The sequence below is a fragment of the Thamnophis sirtalis genome, unplaced genomic scaffold (assembly GCF_051295495.1).
Source record: "Thamnophis sirtalis isolate CommonGarterSnake01/CBP01778 unplaced genomic scaffold, rThaSir2_p1.2 scaffold_10, whole genome shotgun sequence".
NCBI classification, from domain to species: Eukaryota; Metazoa; Chordata; class Lepidosauria; order Squamata; family Natricidae; genus Thamnophis; species Thamnophis sirtalis.
The window spans coordinates 47,769,013-47,793,299 of record NW_028261390.1 but is presented as its reverse complement, the minus strand read 5'-3'; the positions used below and the strand labels follow the sequence as shown (position 1 = coordinate 47,793,299).

Here is a 24,287-nt window from a genome sequence, read left to right as displayed (position 1 = left end):
TCTTTTGCTCTTCCACAAAAGACCCATTTTATTTTGCTTTCCGAAGCTTTCCCCATGCCGGCTGCTCTTTATTCAATAGGTGCTGCTGCGATGCAGTCCTTCAGCGCGATAGCTTATCTTGGGGTCGGGGGCTCCGCCAGTCTCTGCACACATCTTAAAGAAGCGGGGAGGTTCGTTTGGGGGAAGACGAAAAAGCGCGAGCGGCTTTGGCCGTGCTCAGAACTCCGTCCTCCTACGGCAGTCCGAGGAAATGGGGAGAGCGAGGCGCCCCGTGGCTTGGCAAGGGTTAAGCGATGGCAACCCCGCCCCCCTCCCCTGCTTGGATGTAAACAGAGGAGCCTCAGCCTATCATGTCTGATTGCTGTTCGGTGCCTGAAGAGAAAGCCAGGCTCTGTAACATGATACATTATAGACTGATTCAACTTGGAAGGGCTGCGCTCAGCTCGTCACATCCAGAAGGCGGAATCACCACGGAAAGGTGGGTGACTGAAAAGCTACCCTTCTTTGACCTTACAGCCGAGCCGGGATAAAGTGCGAATACTTACTTCGAGAAGATCCACTTAAAACATTCAAAAACAGAAGCCCTAGTGCTGCTGTAGGTAAATGTGCGGATTTTCCCCCCTTCTCCTTTTATGTATGTTTGATTCCGATGCGGTGTTATAGAATGGGAGGAGGCTGCTCTTCTCTTGGAATCGGTGCAGAGGCAATATTAGCGTTGGAAATGAGGTGGCTTGTTAACCCCTGAAGAGCTAGATGGAGACCTAGCAAAGGCGAAGCTTAACTTTACCTATTTCTCAATGTGCTAATGCTCTTACGAAAAGCTCTCCGGTTACTTAAGCGGCTCTTCTTTTCCTACAGGACTTTAACATTCAAAGAATTCTTGAACGGTGTGTTGATTTTAAAAAACCCGCAAATTACTGCATTCAGATCTTAGCATAGCACATCTAGTCTTCAGCGCTTTCTGATGTAGCCAAAATCGGGTTGAATTCCTTAGGTTTTTGGACTTGGTTAGTGCGAACGTATAGTGGCATTCTCAAAGAGTAATAAATATTTCTAATAAAGGAATCGGCTGCGTGTGAAAATAACGGACCTCACCGTATAGCTCTGTTTAGCATACTGCTGTTTTTTAAAATAGTAATAATGAAAGAGAAAAAGTAATTAAATATATAAATCCAACTTTATAAACGCAAATATGGTGTACTTTTATATAATATCGGAAAATGTTGATTTAGAAATAATAAAGTATTGCCAGGAAATCTAGGACATTTATTATGCTACTTTGAAAGGTGGAGAAGCATATCGTATTTTCCACTCCACACTTGCAACTCCTATGTAATAAATTCTCTTTTCTTTTTTCTCATAACAGACATGGAATATGCAGACTATGTGATCCTGTCACAAAGTCATTCTGTTTATAAAGCTTAATATAATTGCATTCATTGCCCCACAATTGTGTAGCTGTAGACTTGATCCCTTTCCACTGAAGTGGAAATACTTTCAGTAATTGAAAACAGATTCATGTCTGGAATTGTATAAACCACAGTTCTTGTTTTCAAAAATAAATCTTTTGTTCTCCAATTCTGAATGTTTGACTAAAGCATTAAAAATTCATTGTTTTGTACAATCTTTATGAAATGAGAAATATTTAAAAGAAAACATAACTATTCATCTGATTTTGAACAGCCATTCAGTAATTATAAAATAAGTATTGATTTTTTAAAAAAAACACTATACTAACATCTTATGTTATGTGATTTTTAAAGCAGTACTTTTAATACTTTTTATCATTTCCTCAATGCAAATGGAAGTACATACTGATTTAAAAGTGGGAAACCTTTAGAGGATTTGATGGGATACTGATCTACTTCACTACAGACCTAGACAGCTGCTCTTAATTAACTTTGCTTCAGTTTCCTGGACATCATTCTTGAAGACTACTCTTTCCAAGATGTTTTTTTTTAGTTAGTTCAAGAATAGTTCAGTTTAAACTTCATGGGCCTTTAGGCAAAACTAATCCCTGCAAACCAACCTGTTCAGGAATTTGAAAAGCAGAGAACAATAGAGTTATTTTACTGCAGAACTAGAAAGACACAAACTAAATGAATACAGTTATGTAGGAAAAGTTGTTAGTTGGAAGAATCTGTGCATAGCATATTACCCATAGTGTATTCTTTATGCTTATTGTATCATGGAATGAATCACTATTATTTTTTACATATAATAATGCAAAAAAATGTGTGCACATTATAACTGCTAACACTTCTACTACTATTTGATGGCTTACTGAATAGTTTATTTTGAAGTTACTGTGCAGAAATAGCACAATGTTCAGTAATTTTGGAAAACATTTAGATGGTCATTTTCTTCCTTCATATATCTAAACATTCATGTTAATGAAATTTATATATCTATTTTATGTATTTTCCTTGTTGCAAAAATTTCTAGAAAAAAGTACCAATTAATCCAAATTATTTGTAATCAGGAATAGGCGAAAACAGTTTCTTTAGACAGTTCTTTTTATTTATATCTTTATGGTGGAAGTTTGCATTTCCTTCCATGGAATGCTGAAAAAAGAGATTCAAAAAAGTGGATTCTAAAATGAATGCATTTTACACATTGTAATAATAGCTGTCTAAATACAATGATCTGGATAATTAATGCCACATGACATATTACATGCTTCACTCAGGTATTCATTCCTCTATAGAAGAGAACGGTTGCTAAGTATCCATCATCACTGGAAGTAATATAAAACGACAGAATTTTAGATCCATATTTTTGCATTTGTCACTGTGTAAATTAGTAGAGGAATAGTTTCAAAATTAAGAATTAAATTTTGAAATACAAATTGGTAACTCATACTTTTAAGTAATATTTCTACAAATACATATGCTGGTTAGTGAAACAGAATATGGCCATTTTTAATAGGAACTTTGTTTTCCCCATACTATAACAAAGTGCTAATGTGAGACAGCACAATCATCTGCAAAAATTTTCAGTTGACCTGCTTAAATCACACTGAAAAGAATGAATAGAACAGCAGCAGACCTTAGTAAGCAGAACACTATTTGAAAAACCTATAAACCTATATATTTTATTTTAGATTGGTAAGGTTAGAAATCCAAATTATTTTTATATTTATAACTCTTGAAGTCATATGTTGATAATATTAATCTAAATAGTTGATTTCCAGATTTTTTTTATTCTAAATCCTAAAAACTGGAATTTGAAATGTTTAAATATCACTATTTTGATTGATTAATATTCTAAATATCATTGTTTATTAAAACTTAAATATGTAAAGTTATACTAAATCATTTTCTGTTGGGGAAAGCTCCAGACATTCATATATTAGACATACGTTCCCATTTTTTGTATGTGCATTATGTTCAAAGCTCTAATTGCAGAGCTGAAGAGAAATATGTGTTGCATACACATGTACATATTTCAATATATAAAATCCTTTAGAATTGTTAGACAACCAATTTTATATTTTGAATTCTGTAATTTGAAAGTCTGTGTACCTTCAAAAGTATATGCAAGAAAGGATGGATGATTGTGTGTATGTGTGCATTATAGGCATATGTACGTAGGTATATATTTTACACACATGCACACAAATATAAATTTACAATCAGACATCATGGGAAGCCATATTTCATATTGAATACCTAAGATGGAGAAGCAATTTAAAATTGGTTGATAGGTCATATCAAATCAAATGGAATAAAGTCCACTACTAAATATAAATTTGGGGATCCTAAATAAATTGATAAGTATAAAGCTGCATGGATTTTAATGCATTTGATTTCCATATTAAATGCCTTTAGGATTAGATAGTAGTTGATTCACATGATTTCATTTTACTACATTTATAGAATAAACGGCAAGTAACAAATTCCTTTAAGAAAATTATGTTTGGAATCTTCATTAGCTGTACTTTTTAATGCTTTGTAATTGTACATAATTATAGTATTTTTTTCATCTTGTATTTTTATTTAACACCTGTAAAGAAGTAACAGAGTTAGTATAACTACCACTTGTGTATGAGTAGTGAGCCCAAGCATCACAAAACAGTAAAAACTGCTTCTCAAAATTTTATTGAGTTTCAACATTATTTCTAAGCAATATAAAATTAGAATAAGAAAAGGAAATAATTTGGATAGCTATTCAGAAAATCACTAGATTATGGACCAATTTGAATGTAAACTTATGTCAGGCTTGCTTTGTTTTGGAAAACAAGAAAAATATGCTTTTACTAAATTTAACAGATTTTTATTTTTATATCATTTTCCAATATTTGTTCTTGATTCTACTGATTTTCAACTAAGCTGCTTTTTATGTTTATTGATTTTCTTTTTAGACTTTTCTCTCAAACTATAACTTATAATATGTTGAACATATTTTAGGCCTGGATTCTGTTGACTGTGATTAGCTGTGCAGTTCTCAGGTTTTTGGCTATAATTCCTGAAGTGTAAACTAATACTTTGGAGGTGATTTTGATTATTTATATATAATAGACCTCTTAAAAACACATATTCAGTCACAAGGCATAGTGGAATTAAAAAAAATAAATGGGTAAAAGACTCACCTAATTATAAATATATATAATGTTTTCTTTTTTTGTTTTTAGTTTGTAGATTAGATGTGAACCTATTTAAAGGATTAGGATGTGTTTAAAACTATTTTAGTTCTCTAAATGGAAATAAAATTAAATTACAGGGTTTACTGAAATTTGAATATAGTTTAATAACTGTTAAAGGGGAGAATTGCTAAGTGTTGCAAATTGGTTAATTTTTTAATTAAGAGGGAAGAATCATTTCATTGAGTCTTCATTTTATGTGACAAAAAAAGTTACACAAATGCTTCAAGATAAATTTAGAATGTGCTGCTTTATATAGATTACTACATTAAAACTGTCGAACATTTGCTTATTTTAATTCTTATACTTTATTAGTGTGGATCAAAATAAGTAGTATTTTATATTGCTATTTCTAATGTTATAATTTTTCTTGAACATATTCACTTTTAGTCATAAACCATTCTTTCCTGGGAACTGTAAAATGTACCTAAGAGCATTTTTAATAGTTCTTTTTAAATAAAACAAAAGTACCTTGTGAGACAAAGTTGACATTCTTAAGACATTTCATTAATTTTGTTGCCTAAATGTTATACTGTCCATTATTGCAAAACACACAACAATGTGCCTTGAAATGTTTGTCTTTCAGTTTTTGTGATAGTAAAGCTAGCATATCTCATTAATTCTGAAAGACTTAAGTGGTTAAACAAGTTGTTTAAGTTTATGATGAGACTCAATGCAAGTGCAAGTGAGGTAAATAAATAAATAAATAAATAAATAAATAAATAAATAAGCAGAAGGGTGATTGGTGAAGATAAACTTTGTATTGGTTTTAATTGTAGTTCCATTAGGCCTGTATTATTACTGTCATAGAATTCAAATTGTTTTAGTTTTTTTTATTTCTCTTGGTCATACTTAATTAATAAGTTGGAAGATAGAAGTAGATATTTTCTTTCTATGCTTTATTATTTGAAAAATGATTTTCTTTAATTTTTCAAACTGAGACAAGTTGCTCTAAAGATTATCCTATACTTACTGCCATTTTCCATATATGGAAAAGATAAGGAGAATATTAGCTGTTTTGGTTGCCCATGTAAGATTTTTATCTACAAATATGAAAGTGTGGTTACTTGGATATTATTCAAGTTAATATTGTATCAGTATTAAAATGAGGCTGTTCCTATTTAATAATATTGAAAATCAATATTTAAAAACAGATTGTATTTGCATTTCTAGGCATGTACATTATAAATTCTGGCACTTTAATTGAAACTTAAACATAACAGACTTAACTAGTGTCCTTCCAAATTTCAGAAGTCATTTGGATGTTTTTGTGAACTTTAGATTCACAAACCATCTTTAGTCAATTGTAAGTGACAGGTGAATTCTCATTAAAATCTTAACTGACTTCACTTTTCAGATATCTCAAAAGTATTTGAAAGCTATAGTATCTCAGTTTCCAAGAGTATATTTAAATAATTTATTAAATGAATATGACTCAGATGCTTAAGAACTTTGTACTGTTAGCTATAGTTGTTATGCACATGTAAAGTTGATGGGTTTTTTTATCTTCAATATTGAATAAACTACAGTTGAATTATTTAAATTTAAAAAATACAGTGTAATTAATAATTTGAGCAGAATGTAACATAGATAAAATTATTTTATGAAGTAATTCAGATTTGTTTTTCAATCATAAAAATATCCCATTATGAAGAGAGATTATTGGAACCATTTTCATTTTTTATATTGAAGGAGAAAAAATTCTTATCACTAATTAAACATATTTCTTAAGTCCATTAATTAGAAATGTATTATCTGAGGCACTGGGTTTTATATGGCTGTTCAAAAGCTTTGGATACAGACCTTGCAACCCCTCTCAATGTTGTCCACATTGTAACTTTTTTTAATTTAATAGATTGGAGAAAACGTACATACTAGTAATTAGTAATAATTTTGTTAATGATTACTTTTAGTTATTATCCCAATTTTCCTTAACTTTGATAGAGAAATTTCTAAGGGTGCAAAAGTCTAAATGTGCATCTCCATCTGAAAAATGTTATATAATCAGACTAAAATGAGATACTCCCATTAGTATCATAGGTATATGGTTGAGTCTCCATTATAAAATGAAATCCTCCATTGGAGAAGCTCTCTTTAAAAGACTTTTACAAATAATGTTATATTATGGTTTTAGTATAGAGAAGTACCATCCATACACTAACTGTGCTAATAACATTTTACACAGGAAGTTCAGCAGTAATAACAAAATTCCAGACTTTTTGACATTTTCTGCTGAGCTGTAGACTTTCCAGAAGAATATTGATCAATAACATCAATATATCACTAGAAGGCGGGTAATAAGTTTCAGAAAAAACATTAAAATACGTCAAAGGGTTGTTATACAAACAATTACGGTTTAACTATGTATGTTTCATATTTTGAGTAGACTGTTTGGGCATAATTTTGTTCATATTTGATATGCTAATAGAGGAGGAACTACCATAAAATGAGTTTAAATTTTGTAGATAATTATAAAAGTAGGTGATAATTTCATGCAGACAGAAGGCATATTAGTAGACCAACTGATGTCTCTATAGCATTTTGTGTGTGACATTTATATATATGTGATAAAGGTGTTTTTTTTCCAGCAATTCAATATTTAAACTTGAAGAAAGAAAAATATGTCTATGTATAAATACAAAACATAAGCTGATACAAATTAAAAACAGCTGCAGATGTGTTTTAAAAATAAAAGAAGTAATAAAATAATAGTAATGAAAAGTAATAAATTAATATATTAACATTAAGAATACTCTTGAGGGTCAGTAAGAGAGAAAGAAGCTAAAATTATTTAGGAATTAAAAGTAAATTATTTATTAGAAAAATATTTAAAATATTTAAAAGCTTGAGTTGGTCATCACAGTTATATTTTGAAGCAATATAGTTAGGAAACTACTGAAAGAAATGAAATGGTACAAAAAGTTGGAGAAAATTCCATTTTTAAAACGTTATTGTTAGATAGTGAGAGTTGTCTCAAGGGAATTGGAGCATGAAGGCTTTGAAGATTGCACAGTGCAGTGTACTGAGAATGAGGAATACGGCCTCCCCCCACCGCAAAATAGGCCTTTTAGTATCTGCATAATTAGCATGCCATAGTCCTACACACACAAATAATATTGAAGTTCATGAATTAAGCTCTTTGAGCATACATTAGAATTGAAATGAACCTTAAAAAAATAAGATAGAATAGAATTATTAACATACATAAGATTTTTTTTCAAACTGCCATTAATTGTACTGATCACAGTAAGCAATTGATGCTTCCCAGAAATTTAGATAAATGTTTTTCAGCAACCCTAGGTACAGTTGAATTTATTCTACTGATTGTATGCAGCATAAGATTGTGAGCATAAGTTTTGTTGGAGAGCTGTGTAGGCAAAAATCAGAAACTTTGTAGCACCCTTTCAAATTAACAATTTTAATAAAAGACCTAAATTTTTGTCTCATGAAAGCTTGTGCCTTTTGATATTTGTTAATCTGGAGAGTGGCCACTAATCTCCTTCTGATTTTTAAATGTGTATATCTGTCTTAATTTTGCCAAGCCTATTCTAAATACATATTCCTTTTAAAATTAAAAATGTAGATATAGTCCATGTGTTTGATTAGTGAAAAATATTATTTACTGATATATTATTATTTTTGTCAGTGTATATTGTGTGTGGAATTGTTCAATATTCTGGTTTTTTATAATTCTTACCAGGAATCATTGTGAAATCTTGTTACAGTATTACAGTTGATGTATGTATGTATGATGAAAGTGCCATAGCCAAAGTACAACCCAAAAATTATGGAGTAAAAAAAGTATAGACCTTATTTTACTTGTTTTAGAATGTCAAATGATATATATCTTCATTCTGCAATGCTGTAGTTGCTTTCACAGCAGTAAGCTGAATTCAGGTCACCGGATCTTTTTTACTGAAAAACTTACTTGGGGTTTTGGTATTGCTTAGCATTCTGTAGTAATATAAAGTTCTGTAATTAGTGGGTACATTTATTTGTCATTAGAGAGTATGTCTAATTAAATGTAACATAACAAGAAAATTGTTTTGCTCAGACATATTCAAAATTCAGTCTCCAATTCTAGTATAATGTTGGCAGTAATGAAGTTTTTGTTCCTGTATACAAATTTTGAATGAATGCTGTGAGGGATTTTTTCCCATAAATTTACTTATCAACATTCTAATATAGTATAATGAAACTAGATTATTATTAGTCATTGAACAGAGTAATGAATATTTTATCGATCCTCACAGGCTCAGCTTTCCATCCTTCTGAAGTTGGTAAAATGGGGACCTAGATAGTTCGGAGCAGTATGCTAACTCTAAACCGCTTAGAGAGGGCTGTAAATCACTGTTAAGTGGTGTATAAGTCTAAGTGTTATTGCTAGTGCTATTTATCTGATATATGTATATGTACATATATATATATGTATATGTATGTATATGTGTATGTATATGTATATATGTGTGTGTGTGTGTGTATGTATGTGTGTGTGTGTGTGTATACACACACACACACACACACACACACGTTTTTGCTTAAGTAACTGGTAGCAGACTTATTTGGACAACATTATAATTCGCAAGGCATAATTTTCCTGAATGCATTTTGTATCTAACTGGGGGAAAAAAATAGCAAAAAGATCCTTTCGGTAGAAATCTTAAGAGCCTCAAATAATTATTTTGTAAGCAATTCTAGGTCATGCTGGCTAAATTAGTTCAGATTTTGTTGGGTCAAACAAGCCATATAATTAGTATTTTGCTCTTGAGGAAGTACATCCCAAAGTTTAAAGATGCTAAAGGACCTGAAGGTCAGAAGATCATCATTTTTATACAATGATAAAACATTAATAAGATTCCTTGTTAATTTTTATTTCTAAGTAGTCTTTTATTCAAAATTTTATATGTGGGTAAAATCCAACAATGCTCAATCAAAAACTCTTTTTTTTCCATCTCCAAATGCTCTTAAAACTCTTGTACAAACTTCCCAATCATCTTTTGCTAATTTCTTTCTGTGCTCCTGCAATTTATTTGCATCTTAGTCCAGACAGAGTAAAACTTCGATGCAATTCAGCTGGTGGAAAGGGGAGAGAGTTTATTTAGTTATTGGTTTTTATGTTATTTTTTTAAGTACTGTATATCTTGCTTTGAAAAGTTTTCAGGATTATGCTTTTTATTTTTAGCAAGATGAATGTGAGTCTTCTATAATCTCACTTCTCATTTGTTCAAGTGTTATATCCTTTACAATACTTTTCATTGAATGCTGTCGGAGTTGTCTGTATGTGGCATTTATTCTGAAGCTGCAAGCAAAGTTTGTGTGCTGTGGTTGCAAACACATATGGAAAAAAATGAGACAGATTTCAAAATTTACAAAGGAGGTGTGCAAGAGATATGGCTGTTTTAAAGCTTCGAAAAGGAATGATTTGTTCTTGCTAATGTATTTGAGGACCTTTTTAAAATACTTTCCACAGCTCCCATTGATTAAAACAAATGTCTTTAAACTTTAAAGGTACTAGACTTGAATTTCAGTTTTTGTAAAAGGTATTCATTTTTTTAACCTGTGATAGGAAATTAGTTTTATATAAGATTATTATAGTTAGCATTTAAAAAGTAATTATCTTCTACAATTTTTAGATGACATAAAAACTTATCTTTATCCTTTGAAACAATTCCTAGCTCTTACATAATGTTGAAGTATTTTCTCAATAATTAGTTGGAAAACTGAATGATAAAATCCTTCTTAGAAGATTGTTTCATCCTGTTCGTTATGGTTGTCAAAACATTAGAGGCAGAGAAAACTTAGATCTTGCTAGAAGAGAATTTAAAGATTAAAAAGGGAGGGAAAGTATCTCTTCATCAGCAGAGAATCACTTTTACTTTGGAGGCTTCTGAGCTTTTGAAATAGGAATGAATTTGACTGTGTATACACTGAATCCAAACTACCTTATTTCTCTTTTCTGGACTGGACATCAAATCTGTAGACCTCAACTGGGATGTGTATGATTCCTTCATGTTTGCCTTCATTGGAATAACAATTTAAATAAGACAAACCACCGATTGGGAGGGAAAGACATTAGATCTTGCCTAGCCTTTAATGACTTAATGAAGCATGAGAACTTATGATCTCCCATATAGATTATCAATTTGTTTTGGCTACCCTGTGCTTTTCCCCACAAAAAGATCAATGCATAGCTTTAATCAAAATAGTAGTTGATTTTTTTTAAATGTAACTTAATTTTAATTTAATTACATTAAAAATTAAATTGATTAATTTTAAAAATTAAAATTAAATATTTAACTTAAATGGTGTTGACATAACCTATTTTTCATAAGGAGCTCAAAGTGATATATAAGCTAGTCGTTGATTAACAACCACAATTCAGCCCAAAATTTCTGTTGCTAAGTGAGACATTGAGTTTTGCTCCATTTTACAGTCTTCTCTTGCCACATTTGTTAAATAAATCACTGCAGTTGTTAAGTTAGTAACATGGTTGTTAAGTAAATCTGACTTCCCTGTTCAGAAGATCGCAAAAGTTGATCACATGACTCTGGGACTGCAATCAACAAATATGAGCCAGTTAGCAAATGTCTGAATTTTGATCACATGATGCTTCAAGATTGTAAATTGAAAAATGGTCAGAAGCCACTTTTTCAGTGCCGTTGTACCTTCGAACAGTCACTAAACAAACTGTTGTAAGTAAGGACTATCTGTATTGTCTTCCTTCTCCAAACATGAGTTAGGTTTGGCTGAGAGCATGATGAACTCAAAAATGAGCTTTAGAATGAGGGTGGGTTTGATCCCAGGTCTTCCTGCTCTTAGTCTAATCCCTTAAATAATAATACATGTAAATAATAGGGAATGTAAATGTCTATATTTAAATTTTTAGGAAAGTTTTTTCCCCACAACTTACTTTGATTAGTGGCAGGAATTTTACTGTACATTCTGTGAAAAGGTTTAGATTTTTAATGTTAATATCAGTGTGTGTCACAGCATTATCTAGCATAGAATATGTTTGAAAAAGTGAAAAAAATATTCTGAGATTATTGCTACAATAAAGAGTTCTATATAATGCTGCTTCAGATTACTACTAAAGCAGCATTATATAAAAATCTTTATTATTCATTAACTTTGTAATAGGCACCAACCTTTATGAGTTTGATTTCTAGGAAAAGAGTTCTAGAAGCCTCCTGAAGGCTCTAGAGGTCAAAAATCGGCCCTATGGATAAACCGGAAGTCACCATTCCCAAACTTCCAGGTTCCCTGTAGGTTCATTTTTTGCCCTCTGGAGGCTTCAGGGAAGTCTCTGGAGCCTGGGAAGGGCAGAAAAACCATGCCAAAAGTGGGGGGGCACTGATCGCATACATGCGCATGCTAGGGGGGCACATGCATAGCATTCTGGATGTGGCACGCAGGCACACAACCCCCCTGTGCTCTTTTGGCCCAGCAGCCCAAAAAGGTTTGCCATCACTGGTATAGATCTATTGAAAGAATACTCAGGATAGTTTCATGTTGACATAGGTAATAGGTTATGTAATAATTTTTAATGATTTGTTCTTTAAGTCTTTACATTTATTTAGAGTTATTTAGATAAATAAAGACTTGTGATACTTCAAGTTCAGAGTGGCTATGCAAATCCTTTGAAAAACATGAAAAACATGCTTTGCAACATGAAAAAAAGATACAACAAGGGCTATGCATGAACTCATAAACACAATGGTCAGAAGCTTTTTTCAAAGTAGCCATTTGAGCCTGTAAAAAGGCAATTTTAAGAGAAGCCATTTGCTCTTCTGCATATTGCCAAGCAGTTCTTTCTTCAGAATTTGCATAGCCTTAGAGTGTGTTCCCCATATAGACAGCCATATGGAATTAAAAATACAATTGAGCTTGCCGTTAGTTTTCCTTGGTAAACATCTCAAGAATATCCTCATTAAAAAAATAAATAAATCCAAAGTATATAGTTTAGATATTTTTATTGCATATTTTTCTTCTCAAAGGAGTGTTCTTACTTACTCATTCTTAGTTTTTTTAACCAAATTATTATTACATTTGTAAAGCCACCCCCCTCCATGACAACTCTGAATGCAGATAGTATTAAAACAGATTAAGCAACATAAAAAACAAAGAAAAAATTATGGGCTCCACCTTGTAAAACAAATACCTTGCCTAATAGGCAATATTTCCTTAAGAGGACCATCGCCTTATATAGCTTGAGGCCTGGGAAAGCGCCTGAGGTCAGGCACAATGACAGAGAAGGCCTGCTTGTAAGGCCAAGCATATGATACTGTTAAATTGACAGGATTTGATATATGTCAGCTATTTCAAATCAAACAGGAAGGGTACACATTGTAGAAAGAAGTCAGTCTCTCAAATAGACCCACACTATGTTATGTTTATAGGTAAATTGAAACCAGAAGCACATTGGTGCAACAGATAACTGCCCATTCTGCCCTTCTGAAGGGTTTTCAAAGGCATTGGAATACATTGCAATAGTCCACACAGGGTGGCCAACCCATTAATAATTGTCTAGGGACTTTCCAGATCCAGAAACAAGTGCAATTTGCCACTACCTTCTTAAGTAGATGTGAGTCTAGAAAACTTACAAAACCATTCATTTTGATGAATTGGTGTCCTTAGCACTCTACTCTGCCTGCATACAACAGTAGTTCTCAAACAGCTGACTCATATACCCTTTCTTGTTATATATATCTGAGTTAAATTTCACGCAAGAGGTTTCTTGAGTAAATAAGTTCTCTCTTCCATTCCTATCATAGATTACTACATTCCTACGGATATCTTATTATATATTTCTTTTCAAGCAGAATGGAATTCATTGACCTATGTGGCTAATCCAAGGGTATATTTGGATTGCAGTACCGTAGTCCTCGATTTACAACAGTTTGTTTAGTGACCGTTCAAAGTTACAATAGCACTGAAAAAAATGACATGGCAGTTTTTCACACTTACGACCATTGCAACATCCTCATGGTCACATGACCAAAATTCAGACACTTGGCAACTGACTCATATTTATGACAGTTGCAATGGCCGGAGTCATGTGATCCCCTTTTGTGACCTTCCGACAAGCAAAGTCAATGGGAAAGCCAGATTCATTTAACAACCTGGTTACTAACTTAACTGCAGAGATTCACTTAACAACTGTGGCAAGAAAGCTTGTGAAGTGGGCAAAACTCACTCAACAGCTGTCTCATTTAGCAACAAAAAATTCGGCTGAATTGTGGTAGCAAGATGAGGACTACCTATATTTTGCCAGTTGCCCAACTCCTTGTTTGTTCTGATTCTTTCGACTTAGTTTTTCATATACAGGCTTTTTGGATATGCCAATAATTTCCTTTATCTTTGGATTATTTGAAGAAAACTGCAGGATATCTAAACATCTCTAATACTGTGGCAATCACTTTATGTGATACATTAGATATATTTGTGAATGAACAGGATTTTGCATTGGTCTATTAAACTGCAACTCAGTGAAATAAAGGAATCTCTAAATAATTTCAGTGTATTAATATTTTATTATTCTGGTACTAGTTATTTTTAAGTAGTCTTATTTCTAAGTAATTGAAACTTCTCAATTGTTTACAGATTCATGTATTTGTCTTGCCAGTGCTCACTGTTTCATTCCAGTGTCATCCTCCTTCAACCTTATAGGCTTTTACTTCATTATAAAATAAATTTTGTTCCATTGCTGAAATTTAGCATGTTTTAGATGAAGGGACAAAAACACAATAATATTTAATATTTTATTTCTACTGGATAAAGGTTCAATATGACATTCATAGTAAAACATTTTATTATGTTAAGTTGTTCTATCTTTTCTACATTTCTCCTGTCTTAAACACAGTACACATAGTCATACTTTGACAGATATCAAAATGCTAGCTTGCCTCATATACTGTATCATGGACAAGCCAAAATATACTTAGCCATATTACAGTTTAGTGTATTGTATAATCCCACTAAATTTCAGTTAATTTATTAAACTATGTTTAAGGCCAAGTAATAGGATAGTTATCTTATGCTTATAATGATATGGAGCTTTTACATGATGTTCAGTTATTTCTAGTCCCACCTTGCACCCCTGATTCAGTATTCCAGATTGAGACTGGAAAGGCCTCAGAGAACTTGAGCAAATAGCATAATTAGCTATTGATTATAATAACCACTTATCACCTTAATAATCAATGATTATTTTATTATTTTATTTGCCAATCTCAAACAAAATTATTCTAGAAAACTAATATCTATTTTTAAAAACCCCAAAATGTTACAAAAATATAACTCTGGTTTACTGAAGCACGTTTGAATAGTGCTAATTTGAAATTTGACAGCTTTATTGCTTGTTATAATTAGCTTTGATGTTTCACTAGGGGGACAGAGGAACAAAATAATCTGCAGTAAATGAAATATTCCTTTAATTTTTGTGTTTACAATCATTTTTGAAATAGGAGTAATTCAGAGAAAAAAGGAAGTAACATTTAATTTTTTTACCAGGTCTAAAACTGCTTAGTATTTTAAAGATTTTCCAGGATCTAGTGGAATAATCCCATTTCATCAGACAATAAACTAGAAGCCCTCTAACAGCAATCAAGATGGAAATACCACTGGAAAAAGCAACTTGATCATGAATAAGGATGCAAATGAGCATGCAGTCATCATAAAGGAACAATATGAATTTCCTAAAACATAATTTTAGCATAATAGTTTGTAAACATTGGTTTATGGCATAGTATTTGCAACTATCTGCAGCAAATTATATCCCTAAATATTGAGAAGTAGTCATAGATTTTCTTTCAAAATTACATTTCTCAATGACTGTAAGATTCTATGTAGTTGTGATATAGGAGATTTTATCTCCTTACCTAAGTATCACAATTGGACCTAATTTGTATTTTCTTTCTCACTAATTTGAATTTCTTATAAATAAAACTATGTTAAGTTGCTCATAATTTATTTCATAGTTCTTCTGATCCTTTTCATGGCTAAGGCCTAAGCTGTACAATATTTTTAAGTTTCAGTTCAGATCAGGCAAATAGAGGCATTGGAATTTAAAATCTTCCAGTTTGTTCTAGTACTAATTTCAGGATGATCCAACAGGTTGTTAGCTTTAGACACTTTTTCATAATGTAAGACCCTTTCAGTTGCTTCATGGAAAAATAGCTATGCATTTGTGAGATGGGGTACAAAGGAAATAAAGACAATCTCACAAAGAAAGAATCTTCCAAATCCAGTCATTCACCATCCATTTCAAGACCAACTCTGTTTGTTCTGTCCCTATAATACGCCTGTCAAACTTGTATAGGCTGGAGTTAACGATGAAAGAAAGACTACTTCATGGAGGAACGCTGGACATTTTCTGAGAATATCAGCTTCACTTTGTGATGGATCTGGAATTAGGTAAAACTGGCATACAAAGCTGGTTAAATCTGTTTGTCATGTATATTGTTTGTGAAGTTTTTTTCATGGTAATTTATAATATGTAAAATAAGTGCAAAATTGCTACTGTATCCAATTGGAAAAATATATTAAAGTACTCATAAGTTATATTACTTTTATTTATATAGTATACACAAATTGTAATTATGGTAAGAAAATACAATTAAATTCTAAAATAGTTAGGACTTCTCAAAGGATTGACCAGAAGATATATAGAATTTGACACACAAGCCTTTTAAACTTTCTCCGAATCTTTTTGTTAGTGTTACATTATGCTATGCTTAGCTGTTTGCTTTCCATTCATGTTTATTGAATCTCAATCTATCTGCTTTTGGATTTCTAATACAATGTAACAGAATATATCTGTATTGAATCACAAGCATTATCTCTGTGAAGAAGTGTTCAGTGAGCACTATCTCACCAAACCACAACAAAAATACAGCTTTTTAATCAAGTATATTTCATAGTTGTTGCTATACCAGTTGTCATATTAGTACACACCTACATTGCTGTACAGTTAGCAGTTCTTTTGAGTATTCTGTTCAATTCCTTCAGTTAAAGACTTTATAAAAATCATATTCTGAAAAATGTTTCACTACTGGGTGTATACTGGCAATGTTTCAATAGTGCCAAGTAATCTACTTGTTACAATAAAACAAGATTAAGCAAGTTCTTCTTTAAAAGACTGTACTGTATATATTTGTGAGCACATATATGGTTTGTTTCTCCTGCCCTAAACCGTACCCGAATTTTAGAATAGCTATTATTTGACAGCTTCGTGCAATAAAGGAAACTATTATATTGAATTTATGGTTAGTTCCTTAGACGCTTTCAAAAACTATGTATTCCTAAGGATATTTTGATGCATAAGGATATGTTCATTGCATACGATAAAGAATACTATCAAACAATTGTTTCCAATAAATCCAAGAATTCATTTTATTGCCACTTGGATAACTGAATGCTGGCTGGTCATCTTTTTTATTTTTCAGAGTATAAGACACACCGGAGTATAAGACGTACCTTAGTTTTTGGAGAGGAAAATAGGGGAAAAAATCTGCCTACCAGGTATTCATCTGGCTAGTGTCCTTAGTCTGGTCAGCTTCAGCAAATAAGTTTGCTGGTTTTATCCCCTGGTTGGGGATAAAAAACAGCTTCTAAAGCACAGCTGATCATGGGAGAGAGAAGCAATGAGAAAAGCAGGCAAAGCACAGAAGATGGCTTCACTCGTTAGCACCTCATTAGGGCTGAAAAAAAAGCTTCTAAAGCACAGCTGATCGTTGGAGGGAGCAGCAATGAAAAAAGCAGTCAAAGCACCTTCATTTGTTAGCACCTTATTAGGACTGGGGAAAAAAAGCTTTGAAAAAGCTACATTCGGAGTAAAAGACACACCCAAATGTTCAGCCTCTTGGAGGGGGGGGGAATGTGTCTTATATTCCGAAAAATACAGTATTCATTTTTATCTTGATGGTAATGTCCTTCAATTGATAAAAATTGAATAGATAGATTTCATTCATGAAAATATCTTTAACAATAATTTTTAAAATCACAAAAGCAAAACTTGCCATTTCAAGTAAAATTTTGGTACTGAATTATTGATCTTATAAAATTTAATAAATTTTATTTCAATCTTTTTTACATCTTCCCTTCTAATGGGGATTTACTTTGTTATATTCATAGAATGTCTGCTTTAAAAGACAAGTGCTAACAGGCAATGTTAATTTATATAGTTTTCTCTGTTATGTTTTCATATTGGTTGCCGTAATTTATTTATTATTCCATAAACAGATGGGACTTAAAGATTTTAACAGCTATAGCATATTAAAAAAAGGAGAATACTTTGAATTCTTTGTCAAGAAGAAAAAGAGAAACATAAAATAGAAAATGTCATTCTAAATACGTGTAGGTGGGATGGAAAAAGATGGATCATACATTGACCTGCCAAATGTGACAGCCATTCTATAATCTGTGTATGACAGATGAGTACATATAAAATCTGCTTCTTTTTTGTCACTCTCGATTTATTATAGACAGTTTAACTATGCTGCAGGCTGCAGCAGCTGTTGGAACAAATATTAATGATGTGATAATGAGTTGCACAAAATTTAAGAGTACATTAAGATTATTTAGGCCTGAATACCTCTTATTCTCTTTACCAGATAAACTTTACAGTTGGAAATTCTTGGATCTACTGCTATAAGTGTATATATCTAATATTCAAAACATACTATGCCTATTTTATCACATACTGATCATTAAATTAAACAAAGAACTCTGTTGTTTTTCTTAGAAAAAATGTCTGTTTTCAGTATAATTTTTAGAGATTTTTCCTGTATCTTGTCAGACTTTACTTTAAGAATAGAATTGAAGAGATATTAAAATCTATTGGTGTAGAGCAGTGGTTCTCAACCTTCCTAATGCCCCAACCCTTTAATACAGTTCCTCATGTTGTGGTGACCCCCAACCATAAAATTATTTTCGTTGCTACTCTATAACTGTAATTTTTCTACTGTTATGAATTGTAATGTAAATATCTGATATGCAGGATGTATTTTTATTGTTATAAATTGAACATAAAGCATAATGATTAATCACAAAAACAATGTGTAATTATATATTGTGAAATAGTTATTTCTAATTTCAAATAAATGAAATTTTATCTGGGAAGTTTAAGAGCAGACTCCCGGCTCTAAGTGGAAAGAGTGTCTTTCTTTTAAAAAGTAAAAAGAGAAAGAAAAAAACAAAACAGCCACCAACTCTTCCTTTCTTACTCTCTCTTTCTGTCTCTCTGTCTCTCTCTGTGTGTCTGTCTATCTCTCTCTCTGTGTGGCTCTTTGTCTCTCTCCTCCCTCCCTCTCTGTAATTCTATCTCTATATCTCTGTCCCTCTCTCCTCCCTCCCTCATCTCTGTCTCTCTGTGTGTCTTTCTCTTCCCTTCATCTCTTTCTATCTGTTTGTGTGTGTCTCTGTCTCTCCCTTCCCTCCCCTCTCTCTGCAATTCTCTCTCTGTACCGAGGTGGCGCAGTGGTTAAATGCAGCACTGCAGGCTACTTCAGCTGACTGCAGTTCGGCTGTTCAAATCTCACCAGCTCAGGGTTGACTCAGCCTTCCATCCTTCCAAGGTGGGTAAAATGAGGACCCGGATTGTTGGGGGCAATATGCTGACTCTGTAAACCGCTTAGAGAGGGCTGAAAGCCCTATGAAGCGGTATATAAGTCTAACTGCTATTGCTATTGCTAACTCTGTCTCTCTCCTCCCTTCCTGTCTCGGTCTCTCTCTGTAATTCTCTCTCTGTATCTCTGTCTCTCTCCTCCCTCCCCCATCTCTGTCTCTCTGTGTGTGGCTTTCCTTCCTTCCTCTCTCTCTGTGCCTGTCTCTGTGTCTGTGTCTCTCTCTGTCTCTCTGTCTCTCTCTCTCACACACACACACACTGTGGTCACCTCGCCTCCTGTCCTTTGGCTACGGCACAAGCCCACGTGGCGTGCACTGCTCTCTTCTCTCTTGACAGTTGCCTCATTTCCAATGGAGGGGATGGGGAATGCATGCGTTTTCCTTCCTCTGCATGGATTTCCCTCTCCCTATTGGTCCCATATTGCTGGAGCCATTTTTGCGGCAGTGGGACTCTTTCCATCGCTGAGAGCTTCACTGGCAGCCGCTTCTTGCCATCGCTGCCACGCTGGATTCAGCAAAAGCGGCTCCAGCAGCATGCTTGGGGAAGGGAGAGCTGAAAATGACTGCCGCCACTGTGAAAATATCTGTTTTCCAGCCACAGGAGGGAAGGAAAGAAGCCAGTCTTTGGAAAGACCCTCCCTCCCCCTCCAGAGAGTCCATGCCGAAAGACAGGAGGAGGCGGGCTTGTTTGAATGCAAGTGGGCGGTTTGGGGCCAGCACATCCTTTGCTCATTTGGGCAGGCAGAGAAAGAAAGGAGGGTTGTGATAAAGCACCCCTGCCACCAAGGGCGAAGGGGAGCACCTTCGCCCTTGACTATTGCATGCCTCCTTTCTCCACCTGCCCGAACTAGCAAAGAAGGCAGGCCACTAAACCGCCTGCTTGCATTCAAACCAGAGAAGAGGGAGCAATCCACCCCTAGTCTGTCTGTCTCACTCACTTAATCACTCACTCTTAAAAGTACCTGGCAGTACACTGGGAGGGCTTTGGAGGGCAGCTTCTGCAGAAGCCCGGGTGAGTGAGAACAAGTTTCCGCCATTACAAAGTCTCTGAGGCTGTAATTTTATGGGGTGTGCACACGCACCTATGTTTTCCAAGCCGTGGTGATGCTCTACGCGGCCAGCGATGACTCCGGAGCCCAACCACCCATTCGAGGAGCCCATTCGAGGAACCCGAGGGGGAGTCTAAAGTTTAGAGTACCAATGGTCTTAGCGACCCCTGTGAAAAGGTTGTTCGACCCCCAAAGGGGTCGCGATCCCCAGGTTCAGAACTGCTGGTGTAGAGCAAGAAATTCTCCTTAAGGAATTCTTAATAAGGAAGGTTGAATAACTGGATAAGTAAAACTCTAGATGAAGGCTCCTTAGAAGAAAATATCCTAGTTCTAACTTTTAATTTTATGATTCTATGAAGCATTTAATAAATTTCTCCTGCATACACATACTTTCAATCATACACAAGATATATAGAAAAATAATTTGTGCAATCAACATTTCCCATGAAAACGTTTCTACTTGAGCTAAGTTTAAAACTACTATTTGCACTTTTTTTTCAAGAGCAAACAGATAGATCTTAGTTATCTGTGTTTTTAGAGAGTGCAGTATGCAAAGAAGTTCCAGCAGCAAGATATTACTGAGGAATCTAATAAAGTAATTATTGTAAACATTCAGAAGCGTATTCTTAGAAGCTTTTTGCTTTTTGGAACCAAGTTCTAATTGCATTCAGCTTGCTAAGATTAATTTATTTTTATGAAACTGAGATTTTTACCTTCATCACCTCTATCTAGGGTAGGAAATAAAAGAATTGCCTTTTTTGTTTTCATATAGCTCGTCTGGCAAAAAAAATTTTGGAAAAGATAATTCTGGAAGTAGCTAAGAATGTTAATGTTCCTGGTATTTGCAAAAAACTGTGAGAACAGATGTTGTGGAGTGTCGGAAAAGTTTTAGAGAAAAGATTTAATCTGGCAGGTAGCATAGAAGTTATTATTTCTGACAAAGTGGTGGAAATACTACAGAGCCAGACAGTTGTCTAGAGTTGCCATCAGGATTCTAAACTTTTGAAAAGTAACAGTGTCTCATGAACATAGCTGACAAGCATTCTGTTCAGTTAAGACAAAAAGAGGAATCAAGTAATGAATGCAGTTCTCAGCTAGTTTTCATTTCAAAAAATGAACAATTAGTAAGAAAGAATTTACTAGTAATAGCATGTATGAACAATCCTATGTGGATTTCCATTGAATTTTCTGACCAGTAGCAGGGAGGAAAAAGTGATCCTGCCCTCCCCATGCAGTGAATACTGCTACCTAGGATGCTATTCTTGGAAGTTTTCCTGCCTTCCAGCAGTTTTCAGAAACTATACTGAAAAAATGTGAAAATTTGTGACAGTAGGAATTCGTCATTGAAAAAGGCTGGTCTACAAGAAGCAAGTACTAGATTCAGGCATACTGGATTGAGTCAAGGGTGCTTAAAGTTTCTCAGTGTTCTGTAATCTCTGCAGTCATGTGATTACAATTTTCAATGTTCCCTGCCAGCTTCCCACAAGCAAAGTCAATAGCAGGAAATCAGAAATCACTACCTTGTTAGATTGTCACGTAACAATGCATATGGACCTCCTTTAATGACAGCAATCAAGAGTGCCAGAATTGCCATTGGTAAGCAATCTGTCAGGTTATATCACTATGTTGCTTAAGTAGAAGTTTCTGGTCCCAATTGGTGTTCTAATCACATAATTTTAATTTTTATGACTACTGCAAATTGGTATATACGTATATTTTTGTGCATAAAGATTGGATTTCTTTTTTAAAAAAAAGGTATTTTAGGACAAGATAATTAAATACAAATCGTATTCATTTAGTGATATAACTGGGACTGGCAGTTTGGTCACTAAGTGAAACTTCAACTATTTTTACTTCAGCTTTCTTTTGCTTTACAGACCAAAGAAAGTCATAAATGCAATATTAGTCATAAATTTACTTTTTCATCACTGTCATAACTGCAACTTGATGCATCAGTTCCTAAATGAGGACAATCTGTATAAAAATACCCCGTATATTTGAAATTCTATTTATATTTTTTGATTACTTACAGCAAAGATTATTAAATCTTGGAGTTAGTTACATTTTAGACAATCTCTCATGCTAATCTCTCTCTCTAGTCACTTCACAATTGGTTTATTGTAATACATTATATGTGTTGCTGCACCTGAAGACAATCTTTCAGAATAAAGCAGCATGGGCAGTGATGGGGCATCAGATTGTGTCTTTGGGATCTTGTGCTTTCAAAGCTACACCATTTAGCAGTTGGCTTCTAGGTGATATTCAAAGGCTTTAAAGCCTTTATGCCATAAGGACCAGACTATCTGAGGGACTGCTGCAATCTCTGTCTATCAGGACAGGCCAACAAAGTGTGGCTGCAGTGTTTTTTTTAGGATCTAGGAAGTGCATTTACTAAGTTGATGTACATGTTCTTTGGGTGCCTCCTGCAATGGCTCTAAGGGGAGTTTGGTGCGCCCTGATCAGGTTCCAGATAGGGTACTTGTGCACCACCGGAAGCATCAGGTTGACTGTTCGCTTTAGGAAGGGGCGCACCGTGGGATGCTGCATGAAGGATTGCAGAGGCCCGCAGATCAGCACTAAGGACAGTGCTGCTACCAGCCTCTTGATCGAGTTGCGTGCTAACCCCTTGTCTAGTCCATCCTGGAGGAAGTTGAGGATTCAAGCCACTGTCACTTCTGGGGGGAAAGATCCTTCTTACTACATCATCTGCAAAAGATCTTCCAGGTAAAGTTTTATATGCTTTCTGTGGAGGGCCTCCTGGAGGCCTGAATAGTCTTAATGACCCTGGAGGAGAAATTGTCCTCCCTCAGGATGCTCCACTCAAGCGCCAGACATCACTGTGGCTCCGGATGAACCAGATCCCCCTGACTGAGTGAGATCTTGTCCTAAGGGATCCTCCAGGGATGAGCCACTGACAGAGCCACCAGGTCAACGAATCACGGTCATTGTGACCAGTGGGGAATGAGGAATAGTATCTCTGTCCTTTCTGCTAATATCTTCTGTATCACCTTTGGGATAAGGGGAAGAAGAGGGAAGGCATACAGAAGTCCTGGGAGCCAAGGAGATCGCAGAGCATTGACTCCCTCTACTCGGGCTGGAAACCTGGTGTAAAACCTTGGCAGTTGTAAATTGGCCAGGGTGGTGAAGAGGTCCACGACTAGGAGGCCAAAACGGTCGTGAGTTCTCAGAATAGTGGTGCCACTTTGTGTGGTTGATTGAAAGGCTGTTCAGAAACCTCTGCAGGTCTGACATTGAGCCCCATAGTCCAGCTCTACTAATGGGCAATAAGGAATTGGTTGGAGACGATTGATCTCCAGCTCCCCCTGGGGATAGACTAAGGGAAGGCAATCTGCTGATGCTGCTTGTCTCCCCCCTGTCTGACATAAGTACACTTTTTCTGGCAGACTTCTCACATATCTTTGCTAAAGCTCTGTCTCTTCTGTGCTCATCTCTCTCAACCACTTTGGAGTGCTTAGCGCTCCTGCCAGTCCTCTCTGTAGTCCTGGAGCTTCGCTTTGAAGTGCCTGCTGCCGCCTCAGGCACAGTCCATGGAGCTGGTAACTCCTCTGGCTCACTATTATCAGGGCTGGCTCTCCTTTCAGTGAAGTGATCCTGTGCCATAATTAGCTGTGATATAGGTGCTAATGGTGGAGCGCTAACACTCCTGGGACCAGCAACTCGTGGCTCTAATTGTGATCAAAGGCTCCTATCTGAAGGCTGAAAGTGCTGGCAATGTTTAAAATAACATTGGTGGCAAATGATAATGGCTACGGGCGCTAATGGAGCACAATAGCTTCTGTGATACTGCAGGCAGAGGCAGTAAAAAGGAGTCTGATCGAGTCTGCTGCTGGCTTGAGTGTGTTATTTAGCGGGCCGGCTCGAACCGCTGCTGCAAGGGACATTCAATGAGCAAGTGGAGCGTGAGATTCCAAATTGATTGCCGAGTGAAGCACGAAGCTTCTGAAGCCTGCAAT

At 34.7% G+C, this 24,287-nt stretch overlaps 1 protein-coding gene across 12 annotated transcripts in view; it reads left to right on the top strand.

The window, feature by feature from the left end:
- TENM3 (teneurin transmembrane protein 3) overlaps nucleotides 1–24,287 on the top strand; it is an 836,795-nt gene that overhangs the window by 557,398 nt on the left and 255,110 nt on the right. Inside the window, exon 1 of one of the 12 annotated variants that reach the window (XM_087724560.1) lies at nucleotides 384–478. The exons of 10 other annotated variants lie outside the window; for them this stretch is intronic. The gene's annotated coding sequence lies outside the window, so the exon portion shown is untranslated. Of the gene's footprint in view, nucleotides 1–383; nucleotides 596–24,287 lie in introns of those variants that run through there. One more of the 12 variants, XM_087724559.1, reaches the window with a different exon arrangement.